Below are 25,286 nucleotides of genomic sequence, written 5' to 3' on the forward strand. Positions count from 1 at the left end.
ATCAAAATTCCTTCCAGGTATTGTTTTACTTCAAAATATGTCAGTTAATCTGATTTTTTTATTCTGGAAAAAAAGAAAGCAATATATGTCTTGATAGATTCACCTCTGGGCTTATGTTCAGTTCCAGAACTGTTTTATAGATGCGCATGTTTTGTTGAATGAATGATGGATGGAGTTTTTGGATTTGGACTGAAATAAGGTAATGGTAGAAAGAGTGTATGGACGTGGTGACATGAGCCTCCACCACACTGATCTTTTATTCATTACATATCTCCCTAAAGTGCAAAGTGGCATGGTAGGGAAGGGATTATTTTACAGGATATTTTCTAGGCAAAGACACAAAAATACATCCCTCTTCCAACTCTACATTTGTAATATAGAGTTTAAATTTAAAATTTAGAGAAATATTTTATATTTTGTTTTTATCTATTAACTGTCATTACTCATTATTATCTTCAGCAATATTTTTACATATCTAACACACCTTTTTGGATTAAAAATACTTTTACAAAATCTAACACACCCTTTCGGCAAGAGATTGTGCTTTCTGGTTCTCATAATAATAGAGAAAAGAGAGTCACATTTGTCAATTAATTTCAGGTTGCTCAAGAGACTAAGAGAAAATTAGTTTGTGTTGTGAATATTCCTTTCTCAAATAGTCTGCATTTGAAATTCAGTTTTATCTAGGCACTTCTCATTAGAATAAATGTGGATAGTATACAGCCAATGTTTATAAAATTTAAATTTCCCTCAGACACATTAGGAACTAAAATACATTTGTAATTTTGTTAGGAGGTAGAATGAACATGTTGTTATTACAACTGTTTCTCTTTTCCGTTATTTTCATGGTCAAAAATGAGCAATATTTGGTAACTTGTTTATTTCTACTTTGAGTAGAGCACTTAAAGTAAGATAGTAAAGTGTCTTCTGCTTATGTGTGCTAAAGTTAGTTTTATCTGCATTTGGAAGGAACATGACGCTAAAAATTAAAGCTGTACGTGTAAGCCCTGTAGAGTTAAGAACACTTGAAAATAGCCTGATAGATCAGAACCAGCTGAGAACAGAAGGAAACTCTCCCTCAAAAGATTTTATTTTATTTTATTTATTTTTTTATACATGGGCAGGCACTGGGAATCGAACCCGGGTCCTCTGGCATGGCAGGCAAGCATTCTTGCCTGCTGAGCCACCATGGCCCGCCCTCCCTCAAAAGATTTTAAACTTGAATAGTCACAAATGTATACACATGGTAAAGACATGTTCGAGGTCACCTAAGAATTATAACATTTGATTTTAAGAGCAATTTTTGAACACTATGAAATTTTCTTAAATTGGTCTGTCAAGTTGCAACCTGAGTGATAAGACATTTTATAATTGAATTTTGTCTGATAGTCATCTTGTCTAAAATGTATCCTTTTTAAATATATGCATTTTTAATATTTTATATATATATATATATATATATATATATAGAATGACATTAAGGTTTAGGAATCTGCAATAAGTGGTCCAGTTTTGCCAGCCTAGACACAAAAACCCTACTGACCTCAAAAGTGTTCTAATATACCTCTTTGTGATTTTACTTTAAATCATATAGCTTTTGCTATTTGCAGGCCTATGGGTGTTTAGAAGCACAGTATAACTCATGTTTTGTGGCATTCTTCAGAGTCCATAGCAGTAAATCATTGCCTCTCCTACTGAAGGGTGGCATGGCTGACATTAATTTCCTTTAGTTAAGTCCCTCTGTCAGCAGGATTTATACTTAAATTGTCTAGAATAGTCATGCCAATAAACAATGTTTAGTCAACTGTGCTCTCAGAATTAGGAATTAAATTACAGTGTTGATGTGGCATTAAATCTAACAATTTTTAAGCCATATGGTGGAATATCTAAATGAAGGTGGACGAATTTGAGCTGTAAAATCTTGATCACCGACAAATTATGCCCAGAACTCATTCTCCAGAAATGGTTGTAATAGTAACAAGTCCCCCAACTTTCAATAATTTCTTCCCTATGACACATTAGGAATCTGACACATTCCTAAAAAGAAGTTAAGAGAATTTAAAGACATAAGAATTTTTTCCTAAATTAAGAGTTTTTAATTCATTGTATTCTGATGGAGGGGAAATGGCATAGCCATAAAAATAGTTATGTAATATTTTCAGGTTTAAGTATGTCTTAAAATCAAAATTATAAAATATTTCACTGTTTGCACTATAAAAATAAGGATTTTAACTAGTTCTCAAGGGGAAAAGAAGAGCACAATGAAAACACAAGACTTTTCTAATTTTAAGAAAATAAAAAATAGTAAAAATGTAGGTTCTTGATATGTTTCACATTTCAGTTCACATTCATGTGTGTTTCAATAAACGTTGTGATTGGTTCAATCTCAACCAATGATGTTTATCGGGCCAAAAATAATAGACTGAAAATAAAAATTAGTATAACAGAACAGCTATGATAATGACAAGTGGTGTATTGATATTTTATTCCAAGTCACACAATTTTAGAACATCTGTCTTGATGTCTAAAATGTCTTGAGACATTTTCTAATTAAAAAAAAAAAGGTATTTGACGTGCTATTTCCAGAAGAGCTTTTTTCAGTGATGTGAAGATGTGAAGATTTTCACATCCACAAGCACAGAAGTGGAAAATACACATATGAAGATATAATGTCACCCCACAAAGATTTAAGTAATGGTATAGGTAGAATTGAGAATATTGTTATTCCATCCTTATAAACTAAATTGTGTACCTGTGTAGGCAGAATAAAGTTTCCTCAAAACTGGTCTACATCCAGACCCTAGAACCTGCGAAAATATTAGTTCACATGATAAAGGGGAAGAAATTCTGCAGGTAGAATTAAATTTGCTAATCAACTGATCTGAAAATGGACATTATCTGGGTGAGCCAAATTATTCACAAAAGACCTTAAAAGTGGCAGAGGGAATTTGAAGAAAGAGCCAGAGAGATGGAAGCATTGCTAGCTCTGTATATGGAGGACGGGACCACAAATCAAGGACTGCTGGTGGCCTCTAGATGCTGAAAAATGCAAGAAAATAGATTCTCCCCTATAATACAAACCTGCTGATGCCAGTGAAACCCATTTCAGATTTCTGACCTCCAGATTGTAAAAGAGTGAATTTGTATTGTCTAAGCCATCCTGTATGTGATGATTTACTTCAGCAGCAAAGACAAATTAATAGTTTTATATGTCTTTCCATTCAGAATTTTCAAAATTCTGTTCTAATCAAATGCTTAGTTTCACCCAATTTAATTTTCTCTGTAATAAATTTTAATGACAAAAATGTTAAAATGCATTAACTTCTTTGAGCCACTGCAGATGGTTCAATTACTTAACATCTACACCTAAAATTTAGAATCACACCAAAAATAAAAGTTTTTTAACTTGGAGATATTTTGTTAGCATTTCTATCTGTGATTTACACGCTGAGAGTTATTATGTGTCTTCCTTTCTTACATAAGGATCACCATTCTAGGTGCTATTATATGAACTTTTAAACTTTATTAAGAATCGATACTTATTTACATTTACTGAGCACATATTTATTCTAGATCTTGCTCTGAATATATCATATGTCTCAACTCATGTAATTCTTACAACAGTGTTCTAAGTTTATTTACCTCTCCCCATCCTCTGATTTTTTAAAAATTTTTTAATTTTTAATTTTTTAGATTTTATTAATTAAAAAAAAATTACAAGAAACAAACATTCCCAACACATACACTCAGCATCCTCTGATTTTTTTTTTTTTAAAGGAAAGACAGAGAGAAGGAAGGAAGGATAGAAGGAAGGAAGGAAGGAAGAAAGGGAAACATTTTTAAACATTTTCTTGTTTTATTGTATTCTGTTTCTCCGTTTTTGTTACATGGGCTGGGGCCGGGAATCGAACCGAGGTCCTCCGGCATAGCAGGCAAGCACTTTGCCCGCTGAGCCACCGCGGCCCACCCGCATCCTCTGATTTTAAGCATAATATTAGTGTCTTAACCAATATCATAAATTAAAACTGGTGGAGTTAGAATGAAAACTTTGGTAGTCTGTCTTTAGACCTTAATGACTCCCTAAACATTTCAATTTTGCGTTATTAAGCAATTTCTATGATAATGTTATGCAATAAACTATCTCAAAAGGTCAACAGCTTATAACAACAAAAGTCTATTTTTCTTGCTTATCTTTCTTTAGTTTGCCTGCAATTTGGAAGATATTATTTGAGGTTATTTTGGTACGCCAGACATCAGGACAAGTTTAAATCTTCATAGACCTTCATTTCTAGGGGCTTAGGACATGCTCCTTTAATGGCAGGTGGTAGAAGTCCAGGTGACAAAGCTAAATAACACAAACCCATTTTTAAATCCCTATTGCCATCATTTTGCTTCACATTTCATTGTATAAGCAGATCACATGGTCAATGAAAAAGTAATATATACTTTACTGACCCTACTGGGAGGCAATGGAAAGTCAAATGGAAAAATGATGTGGGTGCATAATAAATTATAGAGAAGAGGTGGAAAACTGGGAGCAATGGCCAAATCTATGATAAACTCTCTTATATCAGCTTCATATTTCCACCTCTGGCATTTTTTTCACACTATTTATTCTCTAGGGCTCGATGTGATTTATAAGATTTCAGTTTATGTGTGAAGAGAGTTAAGCTAAACACTTTAAATACACATAATCTAAGGTTTGCCTCAGGCAAGTCTCTAAGGAATAGAAAAAACTCCAATGTGTTTTATCAAATTAGACTTCTTATAGGATGAGGTAGCAGAGATTGATCTTCTCAATATATCGTTTCATTGGACCAGAAAAATAGTAATCTGCAAGTCCATGTCTCTTCTCGGTCTTCTAAATGAAAGTTGAGAGATGTTAAAAAGTATTTATTTACATTTTTATTTCCTTTTTCCATCATTTTATGATTGATTCTTAAATAATTTTCTATCATCCTAAATATTATTTAGGAAACCAAAATCCATGGCATAGCAAACTATTTTTAGGGAGAAACCTATATAGACCTCATTTTACCCTGACTATTTAAACTTGTGTGTTTATCTTATATGTTACCTTGATTCATAGAAAAATGACTGGAATAATACATGTGGGAATGTTTAGAGAAAGGTGGTGTGTTTAAAGATTGTTTTTAACTTCTTTTTTTGAATTTTATTTAAATTGCCTAAACTTGTATATTCGTCATATATATAATAAAAATAGTATAAAAGAACTTAAATGCAGTTAAAACAGGTGTGTGGTATTTGTTATATATTTAATCATATAAATTATATTGAAAATATTTGCCATTTGATTTTATAGCTTTGCTTAACATTTACTTGTAGGATTTTGTCTTTTATTCTAAATTTGGAAACCTTTAACGGAAAGTATTTTGCCAGCTATGATTTACTGTCTATTTTATCAAGGACAGGTATGAGCATAGAGTGCTCAATTATGACTTAAACTAAGTAGAAAATGCTTTTTAAGCTATAGACTACATTGAAGCATAAATAGAAACATCTCATTCTTAATGAGAAACAGAAATTCAAGTAGAACAACATATTTTCTAGTGTATATGTTTTAGAAGCAATTAGTAATATATTGTTAAGAGAAAAACAGCATATAGTTCCATGAGAATATATTATAACTGGTAATTTTATTAAATTACAGAGCAGGAATATTTTCCTACCTACATGTTCTTCAGAGGCGATTACAACAGAAAAGTATCTGTAAACTAAATATTCGTAATCTATGGTTTGATTTAAATGTTCATTTATATTTGATGCTCTGCTAAGCATGCAGATTTCTGTAGAAAATGATTATTGAAAGCTTGCTTTATTGTCTTGTAATTATATAAATGCATTTTTTGGTCTATATGTTTTAGAAGAGCCACAAAAAGATTCAGTTGTTGCTTTGTTGTCTCATATTAAAAACTGAGCATTAATATCATCTATATTTTATTTAATTCACTCTCTAGGATTATTTCTCATAGGAGGAGTGATACTAAATTTTACTTATTATATGTGCAGGAAAAAGGTATTTCAGACAGGCCCTGAGCAAAAGTAAAGGTACCTTAGGAAAATACTTAGCATGACAGTTTGAGAGCTCTGCTTCTTGTTTATTCTAAAAGCTACCTAAGCTATTTTCTCTTCCTAGTCATTTTTAACTCTTATTGGTGTTATGATAGACATTCTTAAATACTCAATGGAGCAAACTTTATTTCATCCCAGTAATACTTTTTTAGACACCAGAGTCATGAGAGTGCTCGTTTCGTTTACTAGGAATACTCCTGGAAAAGCTTTGCAGGAGCTGCTTCTATAGATGGTAAAAACAAAAGTGTTACCTTTTAAAGATTGAAGAAAGGCATAATGCTAGAACATAGTCAAACTGGCTTTATCCACACATTATCTTTACTAATTGAATTTTCATTTCATCATATTATCAGTGTCAATAATAACCAAGACTCAAATCTCACAGATATGACTGTAATTAAAGAATGTGGGGGAATGGAAAATAATATTTTAAATAGAGACAATCTGGGACATATGTGATCACGAAAATGAAATTTACATGTCTGGAACTTGACACCCAAAATAAAATTCCTGTAAATAAGAGCAACGCTGTAAAAGTTAAAAATAATCTGAAAGGAAATTGATATGTCTACCTGCTTATCTGTCCATCTGTATCTATCTATCTATCTATCTATCTATCTATCTATCTATCTATCTATCTATCTATCTATCTATCTAAGTAGATATATCGGTTTTGAAGTGGGGTTGAATTGATGCTGTTTGTCCTTGATTTTAATCCACTATATAACATTGGTTACCATTAAAAGGGTATTTGAACACTACCATTTTTAATAAATCCTATTCTTGTCCAATGTTTTGTCAATTTTACTTATAATATTTTAAGAAAAGCAAAGGTCAAGTTATAGTTAGAGTTTCAAGAATTTTTCCTACTAAAAACACCCATTACAGCTTCTCCATTCTAGAAATGTATTAGAACCAGAAATTGAGCCCTATATATTTTATTCCCAGGGTCTCTGGCTACATGAGAAAAGCTGGTGAATCAATCAAATATCGCCTCATTACTTGATTTCACTGATAATAACAGCATTGATAAATTCACAAGCTTTATTATTTTATGAGTAATAAAATTAGTTTTTGGGCTATCTTTATTTTTCAATTTCCATTTAAATTGTCAAAGTCAGTGATTTTTTAAACACTTCATGATTTCGTGAGTTTCAATATTCATAACTTATTCAGCACAAAATACAATCGTTATATGAAAGTCTATTGCTTTGACATGCTGTGTTAGTCAGAGTTCTCCAGAGAAACAGAACCACCAGTAAAGAACTGACTCACGCAGTTGTGAGTTTGGACTGGAGTTTCCACGGGGCAAGATGCACGTTGGAAATTCTGCTAAACATGTAGCTGAAGACTTTAATCAAATTCCCCAGGAGGAAAGGCTGACTGGAAATTCCAGCAAGAGCCAAAGCTGAAGGTGAGGCAGAAATTATTTACCTGACCTCTAAGATCATCAATTTTGGCTTTTAAGACTTCCATTGGGATTGGATGAGAAGTAAGAGGATCTTACTGAAGATAACCTCCTTTTCTGATTGTAGATGCAGTCAATTGATTATGGATACAAATTTCATCTACAAAATACTCTCACATCGAACAGCATGCCAGTGCTTGAGCAAACAAGTAGACAACATAACCTAGCCAAGGTGACATGCAAAAACCATCACAACATGCCAAGCCCAAAATTGAAAATGGAGACTCGTGTGTTATTTCTTAGAAGTAATCTGATATGAATCCTACAGCGCTGTCTTTCACAATTACAGTGTATCTTTTATAAACATGTAAGAATAATGAAAGCCTTAATACTCACTTAAATTTGGAAGCAGAAACCTTCTTTCTATTAGACAGTTATGATTTATAAGAAATAGAAAAAAAGAAATGTGTAAAATTAGAAATCCAAAGATATCAAGTTATTTTCAGATAGTTAAGTATACTTCTGATCCACATGTAGCTAAGTCTTCCAAGTTTTGTCACGCTTAAATTAGTTTAAATTCTATGACTCATTTTACCAGCTCTCACCTCTAGACGAGTGGGGATGATTTACCAATAATTGATGTGGATGCCCACTGAATGTCTTGATTTTGGTACAACTGACCAAACCACATAATCACTGTGTATGGAAGATTTCTAATATTGATTGTTGAAACTCTGAGGAATTCAAGTTATGGCATTTTTGTTCGTGAAACACTAGTATCCCATGGAAGATTTTTATTCAGAGTCTCTGAATCTTGTCTTTAAAAGGAAAAAAGAAAAGAAAAGAAAAAAGCAACAAACTGATCAATGAGTAGTTTTAGTTTTACTGGAGTCTTAAATTTGAAAATAGCTGCAGTATTTATTTATTTAGTTAGTTTTCCTTACTAATATACTTAAACTTTTTTGTGTGGCCTTTCTAGGTTAGTTGGCCTATTTACATTTAGCCGCTTTATTAAATTATATTTCCATTTTGCATAAGATATTTACAAGGATTGCAGATGCTTCATGCTCTTCCAATCTAAATTGTTTAAGTACTTCATCAATATAGGGGAAAAAATATTTGTAGCTTTCCTAAGAAACAAGAGAAAGAAGAGATGGGAAAATAGGGAAAGCAGAATCAACTTGTAAATACATCCCACTTCCCACACTTACTTCATAGCATCAAGGCAAATCTGATTTCTTTAAGTAGCTCCTAAACTCCAAATTTACAATAATGATCACACTAATCACACTCAACTTCCTTTTAAGGGCCTTAAGTCTGTTTCTAACCACTAATGTGTTAAAATCAGATATTATCATATAATAGTTTCAGAAATATAAATTTTGTGTTTAGTAACTATTTCTCAAAAGTGTTATCTTTTCTAGTTTTCTTTTCCTAGATGCCTTAAATATGATTTTTTAATTGAAATATAATCATCCCAAACGTACGGTAAGTGTTTACAGTATCATCAGAAAGCTGTGTATTCATCATTACAATCAATTTTGTACATTTTCATCACTCCAAAAACAATAAAAATAAGACTAAAATAATGAAAGTTAAAGAGAACACCCAAAACATCCCATAACTCCCGTGGCTCCTATTGTTTATTTATTTTTGTCTTTTTTTTTTCTTATTCATCTGTCTATCCACAGGATAAAGGAGTGTTAGACCCAAGGTTTTTACATGCACATGTTCACACTTTAAAAGTTCTATAGTTATTCAGTCATCTTCAAGAATCAAGGCTACTGGATTACAGCTTAACATTTTCAGGTATTTCCTTCCAGCTACCACAAAACACCAAAAATCAAAAAAGGATATCTATGTTTTGCATAAGAATAACCTCCCGAATGACCTCTTGACACTATTTGAAATCTTTCAGCCCATGAAACTTTATTTTGTTTCAATTCTCTTCCCACTTTTGGTCAAGAAGGCTTTCTTACTCTCAGGATGCCAGGGCCAGGCTCGTTCCCTGGAGTCCAGTCCCATGTTGCCGGGAAAATTTACATCCCTGGGGGTCATGTCCCATGTAGGTGGGGAGGGCAGTGAGTTCACTGCAAAACTGGTTAAGAGAGAGAGAGAAAAGCCACATCTGAGCAACAGAAGAGGTTCTCGGTGGGTGACTCTTAGGCATATATAAGTAGGCTAGCTTCTCCATTGCAGGAATAAGTTTCACAGGGGCAAATCCCAAGGTCGAGGTCTTGGCCTATTAGATTGGCTTGTGAGAATTTCCCCAGATGGGGAAGTTTAATATTTCCACATTTCCTCCCAGTCCCTCCAGGGGACCTTTCAAATACTTCTTTATCCTCTGCCCAGCTTACTCTGGGATGTATCGGGGCATCACACTAACCTGTACAAACCCACACAATCACACTCCCTATTCATGGTTCCATGTTATCATGGTGTTCAAATAAGCTGGCCATATAAGTTAGACGGTGTGCTACCAAAAAATACAAATTTTGCACCAAATAAACATCTCTTACTTTGGTCTCACACGGAAGTTGAAGTTTTGAAATTCATTCAATATCATCCTTTAACCTTTGGTCTGCTTTACGTTTGTCCTACCCAGATTAGCTTCATTCATGTCTCTAAGAGGACTCTGATCACTTGTTCCATGTTTTTAACAATTCTGTATGGGGTAATGCTGACTTTCAAAGCTATAGAACTCTAGTTCTGAGTCTCATTTGTCACGTAAATAGGGATTTTCATGGAATGACCAGGTTTTATTCAAAGAGCTCAGCATTTCAGAATTTAGAAGTAGCAGTTACACCTCCAGAATAGATGTAGTTGCTCTAAGAGTTTAAAAAAGTTTTAATATTGGGTGGGCTATGGTGGCTCAGTGGCAGAGTCCTCACCTGCCATTCCGGAGACCTGGGTTTGATTCCCGGTGCTGACCTGAGGAAGGGACATGTATGCCCATAATTAAAGTATGAGGTTGAACTAAGTATGTGAAGAGCTAAGTGAAGAGAATTTGGAACAGAGGGAACAGCATATAAACAGCTATTGAAGGTGTGTTTGAGGAGCCAACAGGAGACCACATTATGAAATGAGTTTGGAAAGTTTATAGGAGCCAGAGCATTCAGGAAATTTATGAGCTGGGTATGTGTATGTGCATTTAGTGAAAGAGACTTTGTTCTTGCAATCAACAGTTTTGTTGAATAACTCAATGTACATTTATTGATTTTAGTGTTCCTATGATACGCAAGTCATTGTGCTTTGCAACTTGAATAATACAAAATATGCAGGTGAGATTTTATTCCTTCAGAATTAATGATGAGCTGACATTTATTGAGTACATATTATTTGTTAGATAGTGTTCTAAATTATTTTACATGTTTTAATTCATTTATCCCCCACCACAACTCTGGAAAATTCTGTTATCATTATCCATTTTACACATAAGGGAAAATGCACAGAAGTCAATAGCTTTCCCAAAATGATAGAATTGCAGGTGGTAGAGGCAAAATGTGAACCTAGCTTGCCTGATTCCAATGTCCCTGCTCCTTCCTTTCCTTCCCCTTTTCCCACTTTTAGTGAATATACATTAGAATAATAATGCGATTAACATATATGAATAAGTAAAGGCTTGATAATAAAATGAATACCCATCTACAACACCAAACTTAATAGAGTAGTTCTATTACTACTCCCTATTAAACCATTGGCTCTGTTCAAAATGGATCTTCCTCCTTCATGCCCAAGAAAATCATTTTCTAGCATTTTGTGTATATCCTCTTATATTTTTATAGTGTTATAGCGTATGTATCTTACTTATTCCAATTTTTGTCACAGTTGATCTTCATTTCAATTAAATTATGCATAAGTAGTGCTCTGTGTTTGATTATTTTCATGAAATGATAACTTTTCTAGGTCTAACTGTTTTGATAAATTTGATGACAGTTCACTCAGTTTCACTGTTGATTAGTAATCCACTGTTTGAGTATATAAATACTATCTGTCCCTTCACATGCCAATAGACATTTGGGTTCTTTGTAGTGTTTTGTTTTTTACAGATAATGTTATGTGCAATCTTATACATCTACTGGCACAAACAGACACACCAAATTTCTAAGAATAAAATTGTGTATCTCCAATTTTTTTTGTAATTACAAATTGTTTTCAAAAGTGTATCCACTTATACTCGACCTAGATTATTTATTGCTTTACTAATATTTGATATATCTCCAAATCATTTTAATGGAATTTTATTGAGATATATTCACATACCATACAACCCAACCAAAGTAAGCAATCACTGGTTCACAGTGTCATCACATAGTTGTGCATACAGCCCAATGATCAATTTCAGAACATCTTCTTTACCCCAGAAAAGAAATAAATAGAAAGATAACCTAAGTCCACCCATAAATCTTTCCTCCCCCTATTATTGACACATAGTATTGGTGTATTATATTTGTTGCCATTGATGAAAAAGCATTAAAATATTATTATTAGCTATAATCCATAGTTTGCAATAGATAATTTTTTCCCCATTAATATCCTTCTGAAATAATTTGTTGAGATGACAAAATGCAATATACCAGAAACAGACCAGCTTTTAGAAGGGAATTTAATAAGTTGCAAGTTTACAGTTCTAATATACAAAAATGACAAACTAAGGTGTCCAGGTAATAATACCTTAATTCAAGAAAAGTTAATGAATCTGGAACACCTCTGTCAGCTAGGAAAGCATGTGACTGGTATCTGCTGGCCCCTTGCTCCTGGGTACCATTGCTTTCAGCCTCTGTTTCTGTGGAGGTTCCTCATTTTGTGTCTCTGGGGCTGGCTTTCATCTCTTGGCTTCCTTTGGCTCTCTCCAGGTTCTGATTTGCTTAATATCTCATGGCAACTCCTATGGGGCTCCAAGCATCTCCAAACATCTATTTCTTTGTTCTAAGCTCTCTCCAAAATGTTTCCTCTTTTAAATGAATCAAGACCCACTTGGAATAGGTGGAGTCACATTTCCTTCTAAGCAAAAGGTTATACCCAGAATTGTGTGTGTCATATCTCCATGGAGATAATCTAATTAAAAGTTCCAGTCCTATAATATTGAATCAGAATAGAAAGAAATGGCTCTCCCTACAAAACAGAATCAGGATTAACACATGGCTTTTCTGGAGTTCATAGTATTTTCGAACCAGCACACCTTCGATTATTAACTCTCTGTAATAGTGTCATACATTTGTTTTACTTCATGAAAAAACATTTTTATATTTACACAGTTGACAGATATTGTCCACCATGAAGTTTCATTGCTTTAAACATTTCCATGTTTTAACCTCCAACTTTCCTTCTGTTGACACACATGACTCTGAACTTCCCCTTTCTACCACATTCACACACATTCAACACTGTTAATTATTATCACAATAATGTGCTATCTTCACCTCTATCATTTCCGAATGTTTTTCAACCTAGGTAAACCTTCTGCATACATTAAGTGCCACTTCCCATTCTTTAGCCTCCTTCTATATCCTAGTAACTTATATTCTGTATTTTATGTCAACAAGTTTACATATTATGATTACTTCATATCAATGAGCTCATACAATATTTATCTTTTTGTGTCTGACTTACTTCACTTAACATAATGTCCTCAAGGTTCATCCATGTGGTCACATCCTTCAGGACTTCATTCCTTCTTACTGCTGCATAATGATTCTCTCCAAATCAGTTTTTGGCTTTAATAGTTTTCCTTTTCAATCTGGTAAGTATGAACTGGTATCCATTTGTAGACTTACATTTTATTTTCCATCTTGAGTATTTTCCCCCAGTTTGTGCTAAATATTTTCATTTTTGTAAGTTTTTGTTTCATGATATAAAGTTCTCTTTGATTTCACTGTAGCAAAATTTACCACTCTTTTTCTTAATTGTTCGTACATAAATTTATAAGAAATTCTTCCCTGTACCCAAAGCCAAATAAGAATATTCCTATTTGGGGGGAGTTTTAAAATTTTGTTTTGAATATTTAAGTTCTATATCCACCTGATATTTATTTAGTTCTTGTCATGGGTGAGGTTGGATTAAATTTAAGAGAAAAACATTTAAACACAATTAAAAATTGTGAGTAAGGAGAGCAGAGAAGAATGCTTGGATTATTTGGTTTGAGTTAATGATTACTTTAGGAAACAACTAAAACACACCAGAGAAATAATTGGGGGGCATACAGTATAGTAGTGACCATTAACATGGGAATAAAGCATATAATTTTAGTAATGTAAAAAGATGATATTTTTGAAAGTTTTAAACAGGATGCATTACAATTAAAGTAGTCCAATAAGGATAACTGAATCAAGTTCTATAAGTTTTACTTGAATAAAACTAAATGAAATTAGAGATAAATCAAGGGATTTTTCAAAAATTCAGTAAAAACTAATGCTGGCAGTGAAATTGCAAAGTGAAAGAAATTGGATGAGAGGATACTTTTCAAAGGAGTATAGATCTGATGTGATAATGATTGCATATCGGTGATGAGGGAAAACTAAAAATATAATACTTAGCTAGATTATTTGGAGTAATTTGTGGTATTAAAGAAAGAAAAGAGAACAAAGAAAGATAAGGAGCTAATTAGAAATAAACACTTTGAGTGTTGATCATATTTTGGACACAGTTGTGCTTACCTTGAAACTTGAAAACTTCTGTATAGTGATAATATTCTTTTTCCTAAAAAAATCAAGGGAGCATTTACCAACTGTTTAAAAGGAGTTTAAAAGACTGTAATAAAAGCCAAAGTAAAACTTTTCTGTGTTTAAAAAAACAAAATTTAAGCAGATTCTCTAACCATAAGGCTCTTTAGAATTTAATATGCAGCATATACCTAAAGTGGGGTTACAGGTTAAAGCCTTCCTCACATGGATATGACAATGGAAAAATTTTTGATCAGAAAATTACTTAAAAATGTAAGAAGATAAATTTATAGGACTATGGTTTGGCTGCTTTAATATCTAGGACCAAGAATAAAAAATCAATTGACAATTGACTTGATCTAGCAACATCTGGGCAGATAATAGAGTTTTCTATAAAGAACTTAATTGGTTTATGATTAGCTATCTTGGTGAGAGAGAACAGTGGATATACTGTCAAATGAAAATAAATCCAGATTTTGATGAGGAGATTTTATTCCAAAGGCTTTTTCAATAAGGAGAATTCTCTTTGATCTCAGAAGTATTTGCAACTTCTGAGATAAAGTAATATGCAAAAAGCCTTGTCATTTTCAGAGAGGGGTAAAAGGAGCTAGCAGGAACTTGTGGAGAGAGTGGGGGTGAGCAGGTGGCAATGTCAGGGTACTTAGCCAAATGTTTCTCTTTATGCTCAGCCGATTTTCAGAACTAGCTGTTAAGAGGGGAAAGAATGCACTTCAATGCTTCATTTGCTCAAACTTGGGTGAAGCTGAAGTTTAAGAATATGTGAGGAAGAGAAAAGTCTTATTAAAATTTGGTCAAGCCCAAGTTCAGTAAAAAAATCATGAGCAATTGTGAGCTGGTCAGTAGAGAAAGATGACAATGACCTTGTGTGTAGAGAGGATATCTGCCAATTTGAGATTTTTAACTGGAATAAAACAATAAGGTCCATGAAGTGTATGCCCTCAGTATGGGTGAACCAAAAGACATAAAAAAAAAAATAACAAAACAAAACATATTTGCCCCATAATATGCTTCCAGAATATATGGTCTCCATTTAGACAATTAGTGACAGTACTTGCTAACAAATTTTAATCACTTGCTTACCCCTTAAATCTTTAGATTTGAGTTAGGCTGAATTAATCTGAGAAAGTTTATGGAGCTATAAAGAATTCTCTCTAAGAGAACAAGAATTGATTGGCTTACAGTTTTGGAGGATGGAAAATTACTTCCTCTGACTGTCAATAGCCCTCTTACTGGGCAGGCCATGGTGGCTCAGCAGGCAGGAATGCTTGCCTGCGATGCCAGAGGACCTGGGTTCGATTCCCAGTGCCTGCCCATGTAAAAAAAAAAAAATAGCCTTCTTGCTGGCTGGCAGCCCTTAGGGTCTTTGGGTTTCCTTTCATACAGTGGTGTCCTCTCCTTTCTCTTTCAGGTACCACAGACTTCTGGCTTTTCCCCATGGCTTTTCCCAGAAAGCCTTCTAGTAACAGGATTAAAGTCCACCCTGATTCAATTGGCTATACCTTAACTAAAAATTACATCTTTCAAAGAGCCTATTTACAGTAGATTCACACCCACAGGAATGGGATAAAGATTAAGAACATGTCTTTTTTGGAATACGAATGCAATCTACCATATATACAGGCACTAAGAATATATATGTATATATTGTTAGAATCAAGATTTAAACTGATCCAGGGAATTATCAGTTACATAGTTTCAAGAGAACTTAGATGCAAGCACGCAGGTTCTTAGACTATGAAGAGATTATCATTAAAATAATTTTAGTTCAAGAATAAATTTTTAAATATTTATTGAAGTTTCAGTTATGAGTCTGTTAATTGGAATGTTTAAAGTTAAAAATGTAAAGACATACATGAATTCTTTATGATATTAGAAATAAAATTTGGTAGTCATTTCAATTCACTTTGAATGGAGATTTTTCACATTTCCCTGTGGATATTGACACAATATTTTAGCTTTTAAATGATGAAACTGTGTTACTAGAAACACTATAGTCTACATACCAAATCATCCTGTACTGTTTAACCTTACTGATATTCACACTTCAAATTTCCTTTTACTGCTTAGCTCCAGTTCCACTTCATTTGCATTATAAATGCAGTTAAGAGAAGATAAACAATAAAATACCTTAGACTTTCTGTGTGACATGATAACCTTCAATTCAGTCAAAATCTTAATTCATATTGGAGACTAACAGTTATTCTATTAATGTCTGTTGACCTTATCTCTGAGTTAATCAATGTTCTGTAATGCACAATCTGTAATTTACATATCTTTGAGAATTTCACTCTCACATGTTTAGTTGATCTAAGAAATCACAGTTCGAATGAACACAGATAGTCAAACAAGGTAAAGAAATAAACTACTGAGGGTCAAATTCTCTCAGAGAAAAATGTCAAGATAATCTGACAGTCATAAAGAAAATTGTATTCATTTCATGAGAAATTATCATTCAAATGGGAATACCTTAACCTAGATGAATAGAATAGAATTTTTAGTTTAACTTTTACTCATAGCATAGTGAACAGAAATTACCATATACAAATGTAAGTGCTATAAGCCTTCTGAAGTGAGATTATGTGGTCAAATAGAAATAGAAAGAGTATTCCAGGTGGTGTTAAATTGAATCTCAGGAAAGATTCAAGTAATATAATGCAGGACCTCTCAGGAAGACTAATTTAAAAAAATTGTATATTTTAATACCATTTGTAGAATAAGAAGAGAAAAATTTGAAAAGAAGATGTATTGTGAAATACCATGATCATTTTATTCTCAATTCAAAAGATATCTGTGTTTGGGGTTAAGGAGAGTAATATTGAATATTTGTAACAGGATAGGCATGTAATCAATAGAATTTCATGTGGTCATTTATCTGAACAAAAGGTATGGCTGTGGTTATACCAGACAGAAAACATGAAAAACAGTCTAAGAACATAATAAGGAACTGATCTGGGAAGTGGTTATCTGGGATATAAATTAGAGAGCAAAAAAAAAAAAAAATGGCAGCATGGAGAAAAAATATAGATAGAATGTGAGTAAGGAGTATTTTTTGAGCAGATACTATTGTCAAGAACTGAGCTGAAGTTGAGCTGAACTCAGCTGCCAATTATTGAAGTAGCTGATGAAAACAGGCCAAAATGAAAGTCCCAGTTAAACCTTCAATCACTGTCCTAGTTTGCTACCTTCCAGAATGCAATATACCAGAAATAGAAGAGCTTCTATAAGGGGAAATTTATTCAGTTGCAAGTTTATAGTTCTAAGGACATGAAAATGTCCAAATTAAAAGCAAGTCTACAAAAATGTCCAAATTAAGGCACCAACTAGAGGTTACCTTCACTCAAGAAAGGCCAATGAAGTTCAGGTTTTCTCTCTCAACCGGAAAGGCATATGGCGAACATGGTGGTGTCTGCTAACTTTCTCTCCAGGTTTTTTGTTTCATAAAGGTCCCCCAGGGGCATATTCCTTCTTCACCCCCAAAGGCCTCTGGCTGCATGGGTTCTTTGGCTCTGAAGCTTTTTCTAAAACTTTTCCTCTTTTAAAGGATTTCCATAAACTAATCAAGACCCAACTGGAATGGGTGGAGTCATATCTCCCTCTAATCAAAGGTTAATACCCATGGTTCAGTGTGCCACATCTTCATGGAGATAATCTAATTAAGCTTCCACCCGAGGTTCATAATCCTTTCAAACCAGCACAGTCACTATCTGAAATGGTATAATAAGAGGCTAAACTGGAGAAAGTGCTTGGATCCCCCACTGTTTCTTTTTCCTCTATGGAATGGCACCACCAGGCAAGGATCAGATGGATCAGCACAGATATGGGGAATCATAGCACTGGTGAGAGATTCCTGAACAAAAAGCCCCTGCCATTTAGGAACCAGGGAACAGGCAGTGGGAAAGCAGGAGAGGCCAGGAGCCTAAAAGTACTGAGCACTGAGCCACAATGGAGAAAAGGTCTACAGGTCCCTATCACTCCTCCATAAGGAGGTCTCAGCTGATGTGCCTCGGGGTGGTCTCAACTTTGGCTCCCATAAACAGACCCTGATAAGAGGCACCTGGGTGAGGAATGCAGGTGTGCAACTTCCTTCAGACACATAGTCCACTGGCTGTTCACCAAGTCTGGGGCAGGGAAGGCAGCTTCTCTTCATAAGGCTTGCCTGGCAAAGCTCTTTAATTGCTTATGGTCAGGCTTGGAATGTCACATAGTTTTTTGGCCAGAAGTTAGAATCTTCAAATATATGCATATTGTTTTGCTAATGATTTTATATACCTTATGTTATTTAATTCTCATAGCACTTCATCTTGAATGGTATTATTATGTCTGTTGTAAAAAGTAGGTGAGAAGATTAGCTAGAATGAGCTAATTCAGGCATTTACACCCAAGACTGGTTCCCCAGTTAAGGTTGTTTCTACTCCCTAACAAAGAGTGATTAAAAGATAAAGGAAAATGAAATGGTTCTAATAAGAAAAACTGTAGTAGTTGGAAATGGGTGTGTGAGTTCAGTTTTTTAAAATGCTGGGGGCTAGGAACAAAAGAAAATGTCTCACAGGATTTTAAAAATATACAGCTAGTGTTGAGAAATGAGATGCAGATAGAAAAAAAATTGATGCTTAATGACTTGAAAAACAATGGATATGATGTTCTGAGTTGTCCAATAATCACATATGACAATGAAGCATTTAAAATGTGGCCAGTGAATCTGAGGACCTGAATTTGTAATTTATCTCTATCTTTAACCAATTTAAATTTTAAAAGTGATATTCTATTTCATTATTGGAAAACCGTTAAGTATTCATTGAGTAACTGGCATGTAAACTTACTTCTTCAGTTGTAAATTTGATGGTACTAAATAGGGATCAAATATTTTCAACAAAAATTTAATATCTGATTGAGATGCATTATGAACATAAAATAATTTTTTGATTGAAGATGTAGCATGAAGAAAGAAATATAATTGTTTTTCAATTGATTAATGTTTAACCAATAACATGTAGATAGATTAGGTTGTATAAAATTTACTGTGCAAATAAATATCATTCTAAAAATGGATTGTATCCTAAATATATGAAGAATTCTTTAAAAATTAACATTGAGAAAATGAACAAACCAAATATAAATGTGCAAAAAGCCTGAACAGCTACTTCACCAAAGAAGATATACAGGTGGCAAATATGCATATGAAAAGATGTGTAAAAACATTTTCCATTAGGAAATTGCAGGATAAAACAACAGTGCATCCCTCTACACACCAATTGGGATGGCCAAAACCCAAAACACCTGACAATACCAAATGCTAGTGAGGACATGGGATAATGGGAACTCTCATTCCTTGCTGGGGGGAATGGAAAACAAGTAGAGACTCTTTTAAAGATATTTGGCAGTTTATTACAAAATAAACATAATATTACTATGCAACCCAGCAATTGGACTCCAAAGTATTTACCTACCTGATTTGAAAAATTCTGTCCATTCAAAAATCTGCAAGCAAAAAATTATACCAGCTTTATAAATAACCACAAAGAATTAGAAACAACCATGATATCCTTCAAGAGGTGACTTGTTGAACAAACTTGGTGCATCTTTAAAACAGCAATAAAAAGGAATGAAGTATCATCAAGCCATGAAAAGATATGGATGGTCCTTAAATGTGTATTGCTGATGAAAGAGACCAACCTGAAATAGCTACATCCTGTATGCTTACAATTATATGACTTTCTAAAAGAGGCAAAATTATAGTGACAACAAAATAATCGGTGGTTGCCAGAGGTTCAAAGTGAGGAGGCTTTGAGTAGGTGAAGCACAGGGACTTTTAGGGCAGTGAAAATATTCTGTTAGTATTGTGATAGTGGATTTATGAGTCAATCTGCCTTGAGGGAAATTGATTAACAGAAAAGAATCCTGGAAAATTAAATGTTTTTCCATCCCTTGACAAAGTCCCCCAAATTTGAGGAAGAAAAACAAGCTAATTATAAAGGATTCTAAAATATGCACAGAGCCACAATTTGAAATTTACCTCAAGAATTCTTATATAATCACTTCATGTATTAGAGCATTTTCTTTTTGAAAATTGTGTGATTAAAACATCTTGTTCAATAATGAACATTGTCCAAATATTAGACATGCTAGAGCCCAGATTACTATTTATTTTAAGACACATTCTGTTTATATCTGGCTACATATCAAATGCAAAAAGAATCTCAGAAAGGAGACCTCTTCAGTTTAGGAATTTTGAGCATTTTCCTTTTGTCAGTAAATTATTGATCAGTCATGAATTGGTAAGTGCAGGGATATGACAAGTGCATTTTCTCTGTTATAGAATTTTGTTTTATGTGCAGAACAACTTTGGGCAATTTATCATCTATGGTATCCTTCTTTTAAAGCATTTAATTTCTTACATCTGTGATCCAAGTATTGCAGAGGCCAGAAATATCAATCATAACACTTTTATTACATGTATATTTTATTCATTCAATCAAGGACAATCTCATTTTGGGTCCAATCCTCCTCTGACCACTTTCTGTCAACTATTATTAATGGTCTAAATATTGTCACATCCCCTCAACTAACTTCAGTCCTGACCTTGAAGATGTCTCTTCTTTTTACCACTCTTTCCTAAATCATTCTTCCCTTGCTTTCTGAAATATTATTTTTTTAGTTTTTAACTCAGCTAACATTCCTAGAGGTTTGTCCTTAACCTGCTGCTGTTCTCTTAAATAAGCTGGTTATTTCTGTTACTGTCTGAACATGGCAAGTGTATTTGGGAAGTCTGTCTATTTGGAAAGAGGTATAGGGAGGTGTGCTATAGTAAATGGCCTGGTTGCAATTTCCAGTTCTTTTCTTCTATTAGGTCTGTCACCTTCGTCCAAGTTATTTAACCTCTCCAAACATCTGTTTCCTACTGTACTTATATGGTTTCTGGGATATCATGAGTATAAAATAAGTGCTGGAGTTCTCTCTTTTCCCTACTATGGTGGTAAAGCAATAGTATATGGCACTACTAATTTCAAATAATTGTTTGCACTTATCATTATCTCTAGCATTGGCCCAAATTTTAAGATGTATAACAATTGCTTGGTATACATGTCAATGTCAGGCATCTTGAATGTAACATGCCAAATTTTACCTGATCAGGAAATGGTGAGATTTAAAAGAAAAAGTCACTTAATTTGTTTCTCGGTGTTTTCATATCAGTAAAATGAATCAAGCTAAAAAAAATTATAAAACTTAGAATTTGATGACATATGTTTGAAAAAGTCACATATTATGAAAATGGGAAGAGGTGCATTGGCCTAATAGGTCTTTTAAAATAATCAAGAAAACTAAAACACACGCGTATTTGAACTACTTAGACTATGATTTATCCTCACACAAAGGATGCATCATATTTTCACTATCAATGAAACAGTAATTCTCACCCATTGATACTGCTATAGTACTGCAAAAACTGTAATTATTAAAAGAAAGAAATATCAAGTATATATAGTGTTCCCAGAGAGATGATGGGGACACTTGAAACTTGAAAAGCCTTCTAGGTTATTCTTTTAGGCACCTAAACAGAAAATGTTTTAGTAAGGATCGCCATTTAGTATTGAACATAGGAAGTCTCATGAGTTGATAGTTTGCTCAGGTGGCTTGTGTTTTTAAGAAGTTATTCATAACAGATCAAATTAACATTTCTTAGATTGGCCTGTGAGCCAGACCTCTGCTGTCTGCAGTGTAAGGCGATACTGAAGGCATAAATATAATTATGCTTGAAAAATAAATAGGTACAGAAAACAAACAGATCTGGTCTTTAGATGTCAGTTGCAAAGACTGGGGCTCACAGGCCAGTTAACACATATGGACAAATTTGCATATTCTTCTCTCACAATTCACAATGCTTTCTCTCTGCCAGGGTCTCCTGCAGACAAGGATTGAACTTTAGCCAGATTTTTGTTTTCTTAAGGTCTTCGATCCTCCCCCACACACCTGACCCCTCCCCAAGTAAAACTGAAGTTTAGATTGCCCCTTAGTCCAAATGATAGGGAATTGCATTGTGTCAACAGTGCAGTTCCTTATTTGATATTTATATGTAGATTAAAGAGGGAGAAGATATGCGGGTGGCCCAGTTATAATGGCAAAATATTAAGCTCGAGGAATAAATAATCTTTCTGAATTTTCGCTTCAGTTTTAAACTCTGTGAAATGTAGATGTATATATGCACAGCCAGAAGTAGATATTTTTCTTTATACACTGCTATATAAATTTTTGATATACGTTTTTGCAACTGTTCCATTTGTTTTTCTAAAATATATTCAAAGCATTCAAGCTTTTGGAAGGATGCTTAACTTTCACACAGTTTTATTTTAAAGAAATCTAGTTCTGATGTTTTATTTAGTCATTCTAAAAGTCCATTTTAGAGTTAGTTCAGTTTCACTTTTGAATGAAATAAAAAAACAAGTTATCAAGTAGGATCTTTTGAGATATACTGAGTTGTTTTATAAGATCTAGGCTTATTGTTTACTCATAGAACTTCAGAACTTACACAGCAACATAAGATATTTTTTCTAACTTCTTGAGTTTTAAAAATAAGAAAGAAAGATGAAAAAAATAGAACTTTTACAGACTTAAACTATGTATATATTTATGTGATAATTGAATATTCATGTACAACTAATAAGCATTAGTTTATTTTGTATGTTTTTTAAATAAATATTTTTCTGTTTTAAATATTTTACTTATTAATAGTGTCGGCAAAATTAATTTCAAATATGCAAAATATATCTTAAGTGCAAATAACACTAATTATGATTGAATTCAATTAATACATCATAAGGGATTTTTCTTTCAAGATAAAAATATGAGAAGCAAATAGGTGATAAAAACAAAAGGACATCTAACACTTCTTTAGACCATGTTTTTTATTTATACAAATTTTCTGTGAGGGCTGTTTTCATGGAAATAGCAGATCAGGAAGATTTGCTTAGGAATTGGCAATTATAAACAGTGTGTGCATTTTAGAACAGCTTCGAAGTCCATTAAATCAATATTTGTTTTGCTTCTGGCTGGTGAATTGGTCTGATACTACGCATTGATAATTATTATCTTTCTATAAAATTCCATTTGCTCAGAATAAAAAACTAAACATCCAGAAGACATGCCTAAATAAGCTTTTTAAAGGCTTGAAAACTGCTTATCTTGCTTTTATAGAGTGTAGGATTTATGAGATCTGTAGAGTGCAACAGAAATGGAAAACTGAAACGCTTTCATCATGTCCTACAGAGGAGAACTTGGCTTCCAGACCACACCACCAATGGGAGGGGAGAGAGACACCGAACAGATGGGATTGAGAAACTCAGATGAAGCTAACCTGATAAAGGAGGCCATGCTTGGCACTGCTTCCAGGAAGTTATGCTTGACTCTGGCTTAGTTTAGGCAAGCCTGGAGTACTGAAAACCCATTAAAATGGATGTGATGTGACACAGTGAGAATATAAGTATCAAGGGATGCTTGAAATCAGACAGGACAAGTCGACCAGCCTGTTTGCTTGTTTAGAACAATGTCACACAATTATGGGATGGGGGTGGCAAAAGGAAGCCTGAGTGTTAGGGTTCCAAACAGCTTGTTTTGGTTGTACAGTGCCACAGTTCTAGCATACAAGAGCCGAGCATGGAAATCAAGGCAGGGCGAAGTTTGGTTATAACGATGGAGCAACAGGACCACAGGAGGGGCAGTGATAGGGGAGAGGAGAAGGGAGTAGACTTAGCATATCCAGGCCTTTCCTTCATACTAAATACCAGGGATTTAGCAGAGCCTATCAGTTTCTGTGCATGCAGTTGTTAATGTGTTGACTTTCTGGCTCAGGATATGGGTAGAACTGAGGCTTTAGTTGCTAGACATTTTTCATTTAATCTGAGAGAAGTCAGTGAATAAGGCAAGTGTGGATATATCACATTCCGGTAAGAGATAAGTCTATGTGTAGTATCAAATGAATGAATGAATTATTATGTATTGTAAACATAAATGAAGTGTTACAATGGTGAGAAAAACCCAGACTAATAAATCAAAAATTCGCAAAAATGATTGAATTAACTTATTTTCTCATTTTACTTCCTTGTTTAAAATTGCAGAATAAAGGATCAGTGCAATTTCTGTGGGTGAGAAGTACTATCAGTTTATCTTTATATAACTACAAATATTGTTATTTGGAAGTAACTCATATAACGGTTGCTTAGGAGTATTTCAATACCTTCGAGTATATCTCATTTTATGTATAAGTGCAGGTGCAGATGATTTGGTACAACTGAGGCAAAGTCACATGAGGGTTAAGGCAAGCTCTGTGGCCCCTTTGAAATTTTAATTGTATTGCTTTGTAGTTGCTATCTCGCAAGAGATTTCTTTACTCAATCAAGTGAACATTATATTAAAGACTTTATACTTCAGTTTCTCCTGTGGCAGTTTATTAGGATTTCAGTAAGTATATGTGACTGTTTTAGTTTCTTAGCTCCTGTAAACAAATATCACAAAATGGGTTGGATTAAACATTGGGGATTTATTGACTTGAAGTTTTGAGGGTAGGAAAAGTCCAAAATTGAGGTATCAGCAAGGTTATTCTTTCTCCCCAAAGAATATGGTGCTCTGAGTCTAGCTGGTGGGGTCCTTGGGCCCTTGGCTTTTATGTCACATGGCAATGCACATAACAGAGTCTTTATCTTTATCTTCTGAGTTCTGTTCACTTCCAGCATCCATGATTTTTCTCTCTGTGTCCAATTTCCTTTGCTCATACGGACTTCAATCATATTGGATAAAGACCCACCCTCATTCAGTTTGGACACACCTGAAATAATAACATCTCCATATGGTCTTATTTACAAATGGGTTTATACCCATAGGACCAGGGGATGAGACCTGATGATGCCTTTTCTGGGGTACATGATTCAATCACTAAAAGTGTCCAAAAAATGGTTCTAAGAGGCACGTGTGTATCTGTCAGGTTTCAATGCAATAAACCAGTGCAAGAATCCACTTCAGATATTTCAAACAGGAAGGATTTAATACAGGGAGTTTTAGAGATACAGTATTGATTAACGAGCTAGAGACTTAGAGGTGAGGGACCACCACTG

This window comes from Tamandua tetradactyla, chromosome 22 (genome assembly GCF_023851605.1).
Source record: "Tamandua tetradactyla isolate mTamTet1 chromosome 22, mTamTet1.pri, whole genome shotgun sequence".
NCBI lineage: Eukaryota > Metazoa > Chordata > Mammalia > Pilosa > Myrmecophagidae > Tamandua > Tamandua tetradactyla.